This window comes from Petromyzon marinus, chromosome 10 (genome assembly GCF_048934315.1).
Source record: "Petromyzon marinus isolate PM22_M1 ecotype Great Lakes invasive population chromosome 10, UKy_Petmar_22M1.pri1.0, whole genome shotgun sequence".
Classification (NCBI taxonomy): Eukaryota; Metazoa; Chordata; class Hyperoartia; order Petromyzontiformes; family Petromyzontidae; genus Petromyzon; species Petromyzon marinus.
Window position 1 is genome coordinate 1,120,284 of NC_133676.1, and position 12,388 is coordinate 1,132,671.

The following is a 12,388-nucleotide window of genomic DNA, read 5'->3' on the forward strand; positions in this document are numbered from 1 at the left end:
AAAAATGGTATATGCGGACACCCATCATGAACGCCACGGACAGACGCAAATTATTAAAAGCGATTGGACACCCGGCATCCCGGCGGGAAAACAATAAAAAATAACATTAACTCACAACCAGGCGCACGCAAGATGGATGAGGTGTCAACAGGGGCCGGTGTGTGGCGCGTCACACCTCGCCTGACAAGCTGTGACGAGCGGAGGACGGCAGGGTGGAGCGCTGGGAAGAATCTTGCACGCCGACCAGCCCTCTGAAGCGACGACGGCGTCCTCTCCTTGCGGCTCCTTCCCGTGCCACAGCTGCTTCAGCAGCAGGCTGCGCACCACGTGGCACCTCCAAAATGGTCGGTCCCGCCCGCTTCTCCACCGCGATGGTCAAGATGGCGGCGGCCTGCCACGTGGTCGCTAGAGGACCTGTAATGGCGTCTCCCCAGCGCGCCCGATGTCCTTCACTGGTGCTGTAGACACACCAGCCGTGGCCGCAATAACCGGGGCCACGGAGCCCGGGATCGTCCGGTCCCGGGTTGCCACCTCTGCGTCGTTGGAAGACGCAACAAGTGGGTTCCGCTTTTTCAAGAGCATCGCCTTGAAAAAGTCCACTCCTGACGTCAGTTGGTGAGGCGTAAATGATGACTCCGAGGCAGATCTTCGTGTAGGGGCTCACGCCAGTTTAATTAAGGGCTTACGCCAGTTGTTTTATTAAAGACTTCTCCGCACACGACTCCGTGTACTGCACACTCAGTGCCTACACTCCACACCCCAGGGGAAAGGTACTGGGGAGGTCCCTAGCACACCCGCAGGCTACCCTAGCCTGGTGCCAATTCCCCCCCCCCCCCCCCCCTGGGTCCCGACTGTGCAGTAGACGTTCCCGGACTCTCCAGACGACCCTGAACCCGTGACGGGTTCCGGCTTAAATTCCCGAGGGGGACATGACGTCACCGTCCCGCCCCCTGTGCATGACGTCACTATCCGTGACGTCATCGTACCAGAGGGCGAGCGTGACATGACGTCACTAACTCCTACTCTACACTAGTATAATTTTTCCGAGTTATTTTCCTCCCGTGTCCCACACTCAGCTTCCCACTTCTAGCCCCGCCTACTTCCCCCCCAGCGTCACTGCTTCTCCCCCTAGCGCTCACACAGCCCCCCTTCCCCTGCTCAACACCCCCTCCCCCCTCTCTCTATCTCCCCTTGCCCTTCCCGCCTTTCTTACTGATAAAACCTCTTGCCACGGCAGCTCTCTCGCCTACTTCAGCATTTTTCTTGCTGTGGTTGTTCCACCTCATGAAGATTGCTTCTGTTGCGATCGAAACATCATGATTTGTTTTATTTTATTTCTACCTACGTGACTTTACCGAAATAATCAAAGAGTATAGATTCCCGCAGTCACAAAAGCTTCAAATCAAGATTGTATCACCACCTACATAAGTGTGTTAACATTAGAGTGTTCCTGGATATAAAAGTTGCTTACACAGAAGATCGTGAGTGCTTCCTTCCTAAGTTCATGCGTAATTATCTTAATTATAAGATCCTGTGGCGAGATCTCAGTCCTGAGACCAGACATAAATACACAAAATCATGATCAGTAAATGTTTAAGCGAGAATCATAATCAGTAAAAGTTAAAATGAAAATTATTGTATTATCAAAATTGTGAATACACCCCTAAACAACGATGGTAAGCATTACACATGGATACACAGGTTAATCACACACACACACAATACGTCCCTAGACAATGAAGCCTAGCCCCACCCTCACAATCACACATCAATTACAAATAACGACACACATAATACACCCCCAAGACAACGAAAGAGCCAATAATAATACATGTAACTACACACACCTATTGATCGTAATACAAACTAACACACCGCCATTCGCCACTAAGTGGCGGTGACGTCACCACGACACCTTTGCCAGGCTATGTACACGTTGAGGCCACGTGAAGTGTCAAACACCTGCTGCCAGGAGGTTGCGGGGCAGACCCAGGTGCCAGGGGTCGACTGACTGAGATGACTGGCTGATGATTCATTCTAAAAAAGACTGGCTGATGCACCATCTGTGCCCACTACTGTGCCAAATTGCTGTGCTTTAGCCACCCGGCGCTCAGCTCCTTGTTGCGAGCGTCGCTCCTCTGCCCTCCGTTGTTGTTGGAGGGCGACTGCCTCCAATTGCCCAGTATCATCCTTCACGAGCCTCCTCCAAAGAGCCCGACCTTGACACCGATGGATCCAGTCATCGGCAAGTCCACTCAGCTCCACATCCTCCTATACCACATCACTTCATCTCTTCTTTAGCCCATGCCACGCCCATTTAGCCCCCTTAATCCGGCCAAGCAAAAGCTGTTTAGGCACGCAGTGGCTGGGCAGGCGGGCTACATGACCTAGCCAACGCAGCCTTGCCTGCCGGAGGAGCTCACCAATGGACTTTGTCCAGATCTTTCAAGGATTTGTGAGCTCCTCACAAGCCAGCCTGGATAAACCGGGGATGGGTCGTAGGCAGGCCAGCCTACATGTTTCTAACCAGCGAAGATGTTCCATTAGGGGGATTGACGACAGACCAGGTAGCTTCCACACAGCGTTATGTACAGTAACTGATGAAAAGATAATGCCGCTCGACTGATTCGAAATGAGACCTCTGCTGTCAAACCAGAGCCGGTCATGAGCACACTGCCCAGACATGGGAAACTCTCCACTCTCTCCACAACTGCCTCATCACCAATTGAGAGTTGTGGGGGAGGAGTGTCCGATGCTACAAAATACCCAGACAGGTGCTTCGTTTTGGTGGAGCTGATGGTAAGGCCCCACTGCTTAGTGGCACGCTCCAGTTCAGCAGCATACCTAACATGGTTGACCAATAGGGAGCCATCCCTTGACCACACCTGGGCATCGATCAGCCTCCCATTGTATCTGTACCAGATGGAAGTTCCTCCGGTACAGTTGTTGAAGGCTTCACGAACTACGTGGTTGAAATAGATGCTAAAACATGTGAGAGCCAGAGGACATCCCTGTCACACCCCAAGGTGTACAGGGAAAGGCTCCGACTCTCGGCCATGTAGTTTTACCCGGGCCCGCTCACCATCATGAAGGTCCTTAATGATCGTGAGCAGAGGGTCAGGAACTCTGAAATCATGAAGAACAACCCAGAGCCCAGGCCTGATGGTATCATAGACCTTGACCAGGGCAATAATGCAGAGATGTAGGTCTTGTTGGAATTCCCTACGTCTTTGCTGTAGCAGACGGACAGAAAATATGGCATGTGCCATGTGCACAAACGCCACCCTCCCTCAGCATTTCGCTTGGGAGATCAGCTCTGCCCCGTGCCTTTCCTGGTCTCAGACTCCGGATCGCCTTTGGTAATTTCTCAACAGATGGCACCTCAGCCAGCCACTCACAGGGCTGGCTGACCATCGACTTGTCATCTTACAGATGACAAGCCGATGGTTAGTGGGCAGATCAGCTCCACGGTAAGTCCTGGTGTCAAGGACATGGGCCCACATCCGCTTTTCCATGACTATGTAGTCCAGCAGATGTTCTTGCTTAGACCCGGCATGCATCCATGATGTTGTGTGGATACGCCGAAGCCGGAACAGCATGTTGGTAATTACAAGCCCCTGGGCTGCACAAAAATCTAGCCACCTTCTGCCGTTGTTATCGAGCTGATCTGGCCCATGCCTTCTAATCACTCCAGACCAGGTGCTAGCATCATGACCAACTCGGGCATTGAAGTCACCCAACAAGATGACTCTTTTCCAAGGGGCAACTTTAGCTTGCACCTTTTACAGGAGGTCATAGAAGGCATCTGACTCATCGGCCTTGCCTGCATCCCTCCACGGATGTTCGTCTTCGGTGGGGGCATAAGTAACCACGACCAACACTCCTCACTTCTGGTTGATGGGAAGGCGAGCCCAATGTAGCCTGGGGCTTACAGCTTCGCACACCTCACCGGCACGCTCCCTTCATTATTTTGTTCAGAAGAAGAGCCAATCCCTGTTTGTTGGCAGTTTCCTGCCCCACCGGACCGCCAGAATACCACAGAGATCCAGGCGGTACCAGACCAGCTCCCAACAGAGGAGTTGCAGCTTCTCCTCCGCAGTGGGAGTTTGAACATTCCACGTGGCCACACGTAGTGGTTTTTTGTTGTTTCTAGAGGAGGCCCAAGGGTAAGGATTCAGTCTCCTGGCTCTGCCAAATGGGGTTTGGTCAGGAGACGTCATAGACGCCTGTCCCCCCGGGGCCTCCGGCATAAGCTTTTTAATTAAAAAATTCAGTCGTTGTTTTGGGGTAATGAATTGAAGGTGGAGAAGTTACCAGCCCCTCGCACCCGTCCAGAGCCCCCTATTGGCCGCTGTAGTTGGTGACAACCGCCATGAGGGGAATGGACAATCTAAAAAGGCCATCCCCCCATGGCACTACCCACCAAAGCATTGCCGTCTGGCACCAACGAGGAGGTAGGGGGTTGTTCTTGCCAGACACACATTAATAATACTCCGAAACACACACATATAGATCATATACCTACTTTTCCACGTGATATTTTACACACGTTTAATCACACATACGAGTGATCACATCACACTTACCCTAAATTAACATCAATTAACATGAAATACACACGTTTCATTATTTTATAATTTTGCTTAATTTTATAATTTCATACATTTGCATAATTTTATAAATTTTCGAACGACAGAGTGGGAGGGTGAGTGGGTGGGTGAACGAGTGACCAGGAGGGTGAACGAGTAACTAGGCGGGTGAGTGGGAAGTTGTAGGAAATTGAACGAGTGAGAGGGAGGGTGAACGATTGAGTGGGTGGGGGAACGAATGGATGGAAGGGTGAACAAGTGAGTAGGAAGGTGAGTGGGTGGATGAACGAGTGAGTGGGAGGATGAGTTGGTGGGTGAACGAGTAAGTGGTAGGGTGAGTAGGTGGGTGAACGAGTGAGTAGGAGGGTGAGTGGGTGGGTGAGTGTGGGAGAGTGAGCGAGTGAGTATGAGGGTGTGGGAGGGTGATGAAGTGAGTGGGAGGGTGTGGGAAGGTGAACAATTGAGTGGGAGCGTGAACGAGTCTGTGGGAGGGTAAGTAAACACGTGAGTGGGAGGGTGAGTAGGTTGGTGAACAGTTTGTTGGGAGGTTGAACAAGTGAGTGTAAGGGTCAGTGGGAGGGTAGACGAGTGAGTAGAAAGGTGGGTTGGAGGGTTTGGGAGGGTGAATCAGTGAGTGGTAGCGTGAACGAGTGAGTAGAACGTGAAAGAGTGAGTGGTAGGGTGAACGAGTGAGTGGGAGGGTGAGTGGGTGGGTGAACGAGTAAGTGGAAGGGTGAGTGGGTGTGTGAACTAGTGAGTGATACGGTGAGTGGGAGGGTGTGGCAGGGTGGACGAGTGAGTGGGAGGGTGAGGGAACGAGTGAGTGGGAGGTTGTGGGAGATTGAACGAGTGTGTGGGAGGGTGAGTGATTGGGTGAACAAGTGAGTGGGAGGGTGAGTTGGTGGGTGAACAAGTGAGTGGGAGGGTGATCGAGTGGGTGGAAGCGTGAAATAGGAGGGTGAGTGGTTGGGTGAACGAGTAAGTGGGAGGGTGATCAAGTGAGTGGGAGGGTGAGTGGGTGGGTGATGGAGTGAGTGGGAGGGTGAATGTGTCGGAGGATGAGTGGGAGGGTGAGTGGGAGCGTGAACCACCGAGTGGGAGAGTGAGTGAACGAGTAAGTGGGAGAGTGACTGGGTGGGTGAACGAGTGGGAGGGTAAGTAGGAGGGGTTAACATGTGAGTGGGAGGGTGAAGAATTGAGTGGGATGGTGAGTGGGTGGGTTAGTGGATAGGTGAACGAATGAATGGGAGATTGTGGGAGATTGAACGAGTGAGTGGAAGCGTGAAGGAGGGTGAGTATGTGATTTAACAGGTGAGTGAGAGGGTGAACAAGCGAGTGGAAGGGTGAACGATTGAGTGGGATGGTGAGTGGATGGGAAGATGAATGTGAGGGTGAGTGGGTGGGTTAACGAGTGAGTGGGAGGGTTAGTGGGTCGGTGAACGAGTGAGTGGGAGTGTGATTTGGAGGGTTTGGGAGGGGGAACAAGTGAGTGGGAGGGTGAACGATTGAGTGGGATGCTGAGTGGGTGTGTGAACGAGTGAGCGGGAGGGTGAGTGGATGGGAAGATGAATGTGAGGGTGAGTGGGTGGGTTAACGAGTGAGTGGGAGGGTTAGTGGGTCGGTGAACGAGTGAGTGGGAAGGTGAGTAGGAGGGTGAGTAGGTGGGCAAACAAGTGGGTGGCAGGGTGAAAGAGTGAGAAGGAGGGTGAGTGGGAGGGTGTGGGAGGGTGAGCGAGTGAGTGGGGTGTTGAGTGAGAGAGTAAGCGGAAGGGAACGAGTGAGTAGGTGGGGGAACAGATTATTTAAAGAGTAAGTAAGTGGGAGTGAGTGAGTGGGAGGCTGAGTGGGTGGGCGAACAATTGAGTAGCAGGGTGAGTTTGTGGTTGAACGAGTGAGTGGGGGTTGATCGTGTGAGTGGGAGGGTTAGTGGGTGGGTGAACGAGTGAGTGGGAGGGTGAATGAGTGAGTAGGAGGGTGAGTGGGTGGGTGGGTGAATGAGTGAGTGGCAGGGTGAGTGGGTGGGTGGGAGGATGAACGAGCGAGTGGGAGGGTGAATAAGCGAGTGGGAGGGTGAACGAGAGATTAGGAGGGTGAGTGGGTGGGTGAATGGAAGAGTTAGTAGGAGGGTGAGTGGACTAGTGAGTGGGAGCGTGAGTGGGAGGGTGAACCAGTGAGTGTGTGGGTGAACGTGTGAGTGGGAGGGTGCGTGTTTGGCTGAACGAGTGTGTGGGAGGGTAAACGAGTGAGTGGGAGGGTGAGTGGGTGGGTGAACTAGTAAGTGGGTGGGTGAACGAGTGAGTGGGACGGTGTGGGAGGGTGAACGAGTGTGTGGAAGGGTGAATGAGTGAGTGGGAGGGTGAGTGAGTGGATTCGTGAACGAGCGAGTGGGTGGGTGGAGGGGTGGACGAGTGAGTAGGAGGGTGAGTGGGAGTGTGAACGAGTGAGTGGGTTGGGGAATGAATGGATGGAAGGGTGAGTGGGAGGGTGAGTGGGAGGGTGAACGAGTAAGTCGTTGGGTGGAGGAGTGAATGGGAGGGTGAACAAGTGATTGGGAGGGTGAGTGGGTGGGTGAACGAGTGAGTGGGAAGGTGAGTGGAAGGGTGAGCGGGAGGGTGAACGAGTGTGTGGGTGGGTGAGGGAGTGGATTCTTGAACGAGTGAGTAAGATGGTGTACGAGTGAGTAGGTGGGATTGGGAGGGTGAACGAGTGTGTGGGAGGGTGAGTGGGTGGGTGAACGAGTTATTTGAATGGTGAGTGTTTGGGTGAACGAGTGTATGCTAGGGTGAACGAGTGAGTGGGAGGGTGAACGAGTGAGTGGTTGGGTGGACGAGTGAGTAGGAGGGCGAGTGGGAGGGTGAACGAGTGAGTGGGAGGGTGAGTGGGATGGTGAACGAGTTATTTGAAGGGTGAGTGTATTGGTGAACGAGTGTGTGCGAGGGTGAACGAGTGTGTGCGAGGGTGAACGAGAGTGGGAGGGTGAGTGAGTGGATTCGTGAACGAGTGAGTTGGATGGTGTACGAGTGAGTAAATGGGAGGGTGAACGAGTGTGTGGGAGGGTGAACGAGTGAGTAGGAGGGTGAGTGGGTAGGTGAACGAGTGAGTGGGTGGAGGAACGAATGGATGGAAGGGTGAGTGGGAGGGTGAGTGGGAGGGTGAACGAGTAAGTCGTTTGGGTGGAGGAGTGAATGGGAGGGTGAACAAGTGATTGGGAGGGTGAGTGGGTGGGTGAACGAGTGAGTGGGAAGGTGAGTGGAAAGGTGAGTGGGAGGGTGAACGAGTGAGTGGGTGGGTGAACGAGTGAGTGGGAAGGTGAGTGGAAGGGTGAGTGGGAGGGTGAACGAGTGAGTGGGAGGGTGAGTGGGAGGGTGAGTGGGAGGTGAACGTGTGAGAGGAGGGTGAGTGTTTGGGTGAACGAGTGTGTGGAAGGGTGAACGAGTGATTTTGATGGTGAGCGTTTGGCTGAACGAGTGTGTGGGATGGTGAACGAGTGAGTGGGAGGGTGAGTGAGTGGATTCGTAAATGAGTGAGTTGGATGGTGTAGGAGTGAGTGAATGGGAGGGTGAACAAGTGATTGGGAGGGTGAGTGGGTGGGTGAACGTGTGAGTGGGAAGGTGAGTGGAAGGGTGAGTGCGAGGGTGAACGAGTGAGTGGGAGGGTGGATGGAAGAGTTAGTAGGAGGGTGAGTGGACGAGTGAGTGGGAGCGTGAGTGGGAGGGTGAACCAGTGAGTGTGTGGGTGAACGTGTGAGTGGGAGGGTGCGTGTTTGGCTGAACGAGTGTGTGGGAGGGTAAACGAGTGAGTGGGAGGGTGAGTGGGTGGGTGAACTAGTAAGTGGGTGGGTGAACGAGTGAGTGGGACGGTGTGGGAGGGTGAACGAGTGTGTGGAAGGGTGAATGAGTGAGTGGGTTGGGGAATGAATGGATGGAAGGGTGAGTGGGAGGGTGAGTGGGAGGGTGAACGAGTAAGTCGTTGGGTGGAGGAGTGAATGGGAGGGTGAACAAGTGATTGGGAGGGTGAGTGGGTGGGTGAACGAGTGAGTGGGAAGGTGAGTGGAAGGGTGAGCGGGAGGGTGAACGAGTGTGTGGGTGGGTGAGGGAGTGGATTCTTGAACGAGTGAGTTAGATGGTGTACGAGTGAGTAGGTGGGATTGGGAGGGTGAACGAGTGTGTGGGAGGGTGAGTGGGTGGGTGAACGAGTTATTTGAATGGTGAGTGTTTGGGTGAACGAGTGTATGCTAGGGTGAACGAGTGAGTGGGAGGGTGAACGAGTGAGTGGGTGGGTGGACGAGTGAGTAGGAGGGCGATTGGGAGGGTGAACGAGTGAGTGGGAGGGTGAGTGGGATGGTGAACGAGTTATTTGAAGGGTGAGTGTATTGGTGAACGAGTGTGTGCGAGGGTGAACGAGTGTGTGCGAGGGTGAACGAGAGTGGGAGGGTGAGTGAGTGGATTCGTGAACGAGTGAGTTGGATGGTGTACGAGTGAGTAAATGGGAGGGTGAACGAGTGTGTGGGAGGGTGAACGAGTGAGTAGGAGGGTGAGTGGGTAGGTGAACGAGTGAGTGGGTGGAGGAACGAATGGATGGAAGGGTGAGTGGGAGGGTGAGTGGGAATGTGAACGAGTAAGTCGTTGGGTGGAGGAGTGAATGGGAGGGTGAACAAGTGATTGGGAGGGTGAGTGGGTGGGTGAACGAGTGAGTGGGAAGGTGAGTGGAAAGGTGAGTGGGAGGGTGAACGAGTGAGTGGGTGGGTGAACGAGTGAGTCGGAAGGTGAGTGGAAGGGTGAGTGGGAGGGTGAACGAGTGAGTGGGAGGGTGAGTGGGAGGGTGAGTGGGAGGTGAACGTGTGAGAGGAGGGTGAGTGTTTGGGTGAACAAGTGTGTGGGAGGGTGAACGAGTTAGTGGGAGGAAGAGTGAGTGGATTCGTGAACGAGTGAGTTGGATGGTGTACAAGTGAGTAGGAGGGTGAGTGGATGGGTGAACGAGTCAGTGGGTTGGGGAACTAATGGATGGAAGGGTGAGTGGGAGAGTGAACGAGTGAGTGGGTGGGTGAGGGAGTGGATTCTTGAACGAGTGAGTTAGATGGTGTACGAGTGAGTAGGCGGGATTGGGAGGGTGAACGAGTGTGTGGGAGGGTGAGTGGGTGGGTGAACGAGTTATTTGAATGGTGAGTGTTTGGGTGAACGAGTGTATGCTAGGGTGAACGAGTGAGTGGGAGGGTGAACGAGTGAGTGGGTGGGTGGACGAGTGAGTAGGAGGGCGAGTGGGAGGGTGAACGAGTGAGTGGGAGGGTGAGTGGGATGGTGAACGAGTTATTTGAAGGGTGAGTGTATTGGTGAACGAGTGTGTGCGAGGGTGAACGAGTGTGTGCGAGGGTGAACGAGAGTGGGAGGGTGAGTGAGTGGATTCGTGAATGAGTGAGTTGGATGGTGTACGAGTGAGTAAATGGGAGGGTGAACGAGTGTGTGGGAGGGTGAACGAGTGAGTAGGAGGGTGAGTGGGTAGGTGAACGAGTGAGTGGGTGGAGGAACGAATGGATGGAAGGGTGAGTGGGAGGGTGAGTGGGAGAGTGAACGAGTAAGTCGTTTGGGTGGAGGAGTGAATGGGAAGGTGAACAAGTGATTGGGAGGGTGAGTGGGTGGGTGAACGAGTGAGTGGGAAGATGAGTGGAAGGGTGAGTGGGAGGGTGAACGAGTGAGTGGGTGGGTGAACGAGTGAGTGGGAAAGTGAGTGGAAGGGTGAGTGGGAGGGTGAACGAGTGAGTGGGAGGGTGAGTGGGAGGGTGAGTGGGAGGTGAACGTGTGAGAGGAGGGTGAGTGTTTGGGTGAACGAGTGTGTGGAAGGGTGAACGAGTGATTTTGATGGTGAGCGTTTGGCTGAACGAGTGTGTGGGATGGTGAACGAGTGAGTGGCAGGGTGAGTGAGTGGATTCGTAAATGAGTGAGTTGGATGGTGTAGGAGTGAGTGAATGGGAGGGTGAACAAGTGATTGGGAGGGTGAGTGGGTGGGTGAACGTGTGAGTGGGAAGGTGAGTGGAAGGGTGAGTGCGAGGGTGAACGAGTGAGTGGGAGGGTGGATGGAAGAGTTAGTAGGAGGGTGAGTGGACGAGTGAGTGGGAGCGTGAGTGGGAGGGTGAACCAGTGAGTGTGTGGGTGAACGTGTGAGTGGGAGGGTGCGTGTTTGGCTGAACGAGTGTGTGGGAGGGTAAACGAGTGAGTGGGAGGGTGAGTGGGTGGGTGAACTAGTAAGTGGGTGGGTGAACGAGTGAGTGGGACGGTGTGGGAGGGTGAACGAGTGTGTGGAAGGGTGAATGAGTGAGTGGGTTGGGGAATGAATGGATGGAAGGGTGAGTGGGAGGGTGAGTGGGAGGGTGAACGAGTAAGTCGTTGGGTGGAGGAGTGAATGGGAGAGTGAACAAGTGATTGGGAGGGTGAGTGGGTGGGTGAACGAGTGAGTGGGAAGGTGAGTGGAAGGGTGAGCAGGAGGGTGAACGAGTGTGTGGGTGGGTGAGGGAGTGGATTCTTGAACGAGTGAGTTAGATGGTGTACGAGTGAGTAGGTGGGATTGGGAGGGTGAACGAGTGTGTGGGAGGGTGAGTGGGTGGGTGAACGAGTTATTTGAATGGTGAGTGTTTGGGTGAACGAGTGTATGCTAGGGTGAACGAGTGAGTGGGAGGGTGAACGAGTGAGTGGGTGGGTGGACGAGTGAGTAGGAGGGCGATTGGGAGGGTGAACGAGTGAGTGGGAGGGTGAGTGGGATGGTGAACGAGTTATTTGAAGGGTGAGTGTATTGGTGAACGAGTGTGTGCGAGGGTGAACGAGTGTGTGCGAGGGTGAACGAGAGTGGGAGGGTGAGTGAGTGGATTCGTGAACGAGTGAGTTGGATGGTGTACGAGTGAGTAAATGGGAGGGTGAACGAGTGTGTGGGAGGGTGAACGAGTGAGTAGGAGGGTGAGTGGGTAGGTGAACGAGTGAGTGGGTGGAGGAACGAATGGATGGAAGGGTGAGTGGGAGGGTGAGTGGGAGGGTGAACGAGTAAGTCGTTGGGTGGAGGAGTGAATGGGAGGGTGAACAAGTGATTGGGAGGGTGAGTGGGTGGGTGAACGAGTGAGTGGGAAGGTGAGTGGAAAGGTGAGTGGGAGGGTGAACGAGTGAGTGGGTGGGTGAACGAGTGAGTGGGAAGGTGAGTGGAAGGGTGAGTGGGAGGGTGAACGAGTGAGTGGGAGGGTGAGTGGGAGGGTGAGTGGGAGGTGAACGTGTGAGAGGAGGGTGAGTGTTTGGGTGAACAAGTGTGTGGGAGGGTGAACGAGTTAGTCGGAGGAAGAGTGAGTGGATTCGTGAACGAGTGAGTTGGATGGTGTACAAGTGAGTAGGAGGGTGAGTGGATGGGTGAACGAGTCAGTGGGTTGGGGAACTAATGGATGGAAGGGTGAGTGGGAGAGTGAACGAGTGAGTGGGTGGGTGAGGGAGTGGATTCTTGAACGAGTGAGTTAGATGGTGTACGAGTGAGTAGGTGGGATTGGGAGGGTGAACGAGTGTGTGGGAGGGTGAGTGGGTGGGTGAACGAGTTATTTGAATGGTGAGTGTTTGGGTGAACGAGTGTATGCTAGGGTGAACGAGTGAGTGGGAGGGTGAACGAGTGAGTGGGTGGGTGGACGAGTGAGTAGGAGGGCGAGTGGGAGGGTGAACGAGTGAGTGGGAGGGTGAGTGGGATGGTGAACGAGTTATTTGAAGGGTGAGTGTATTGGTGAACGAGTGTGTGCGAGGGTGAACGAGTGTGTGCGAGGGTGAACGAGAGTGGGAGGG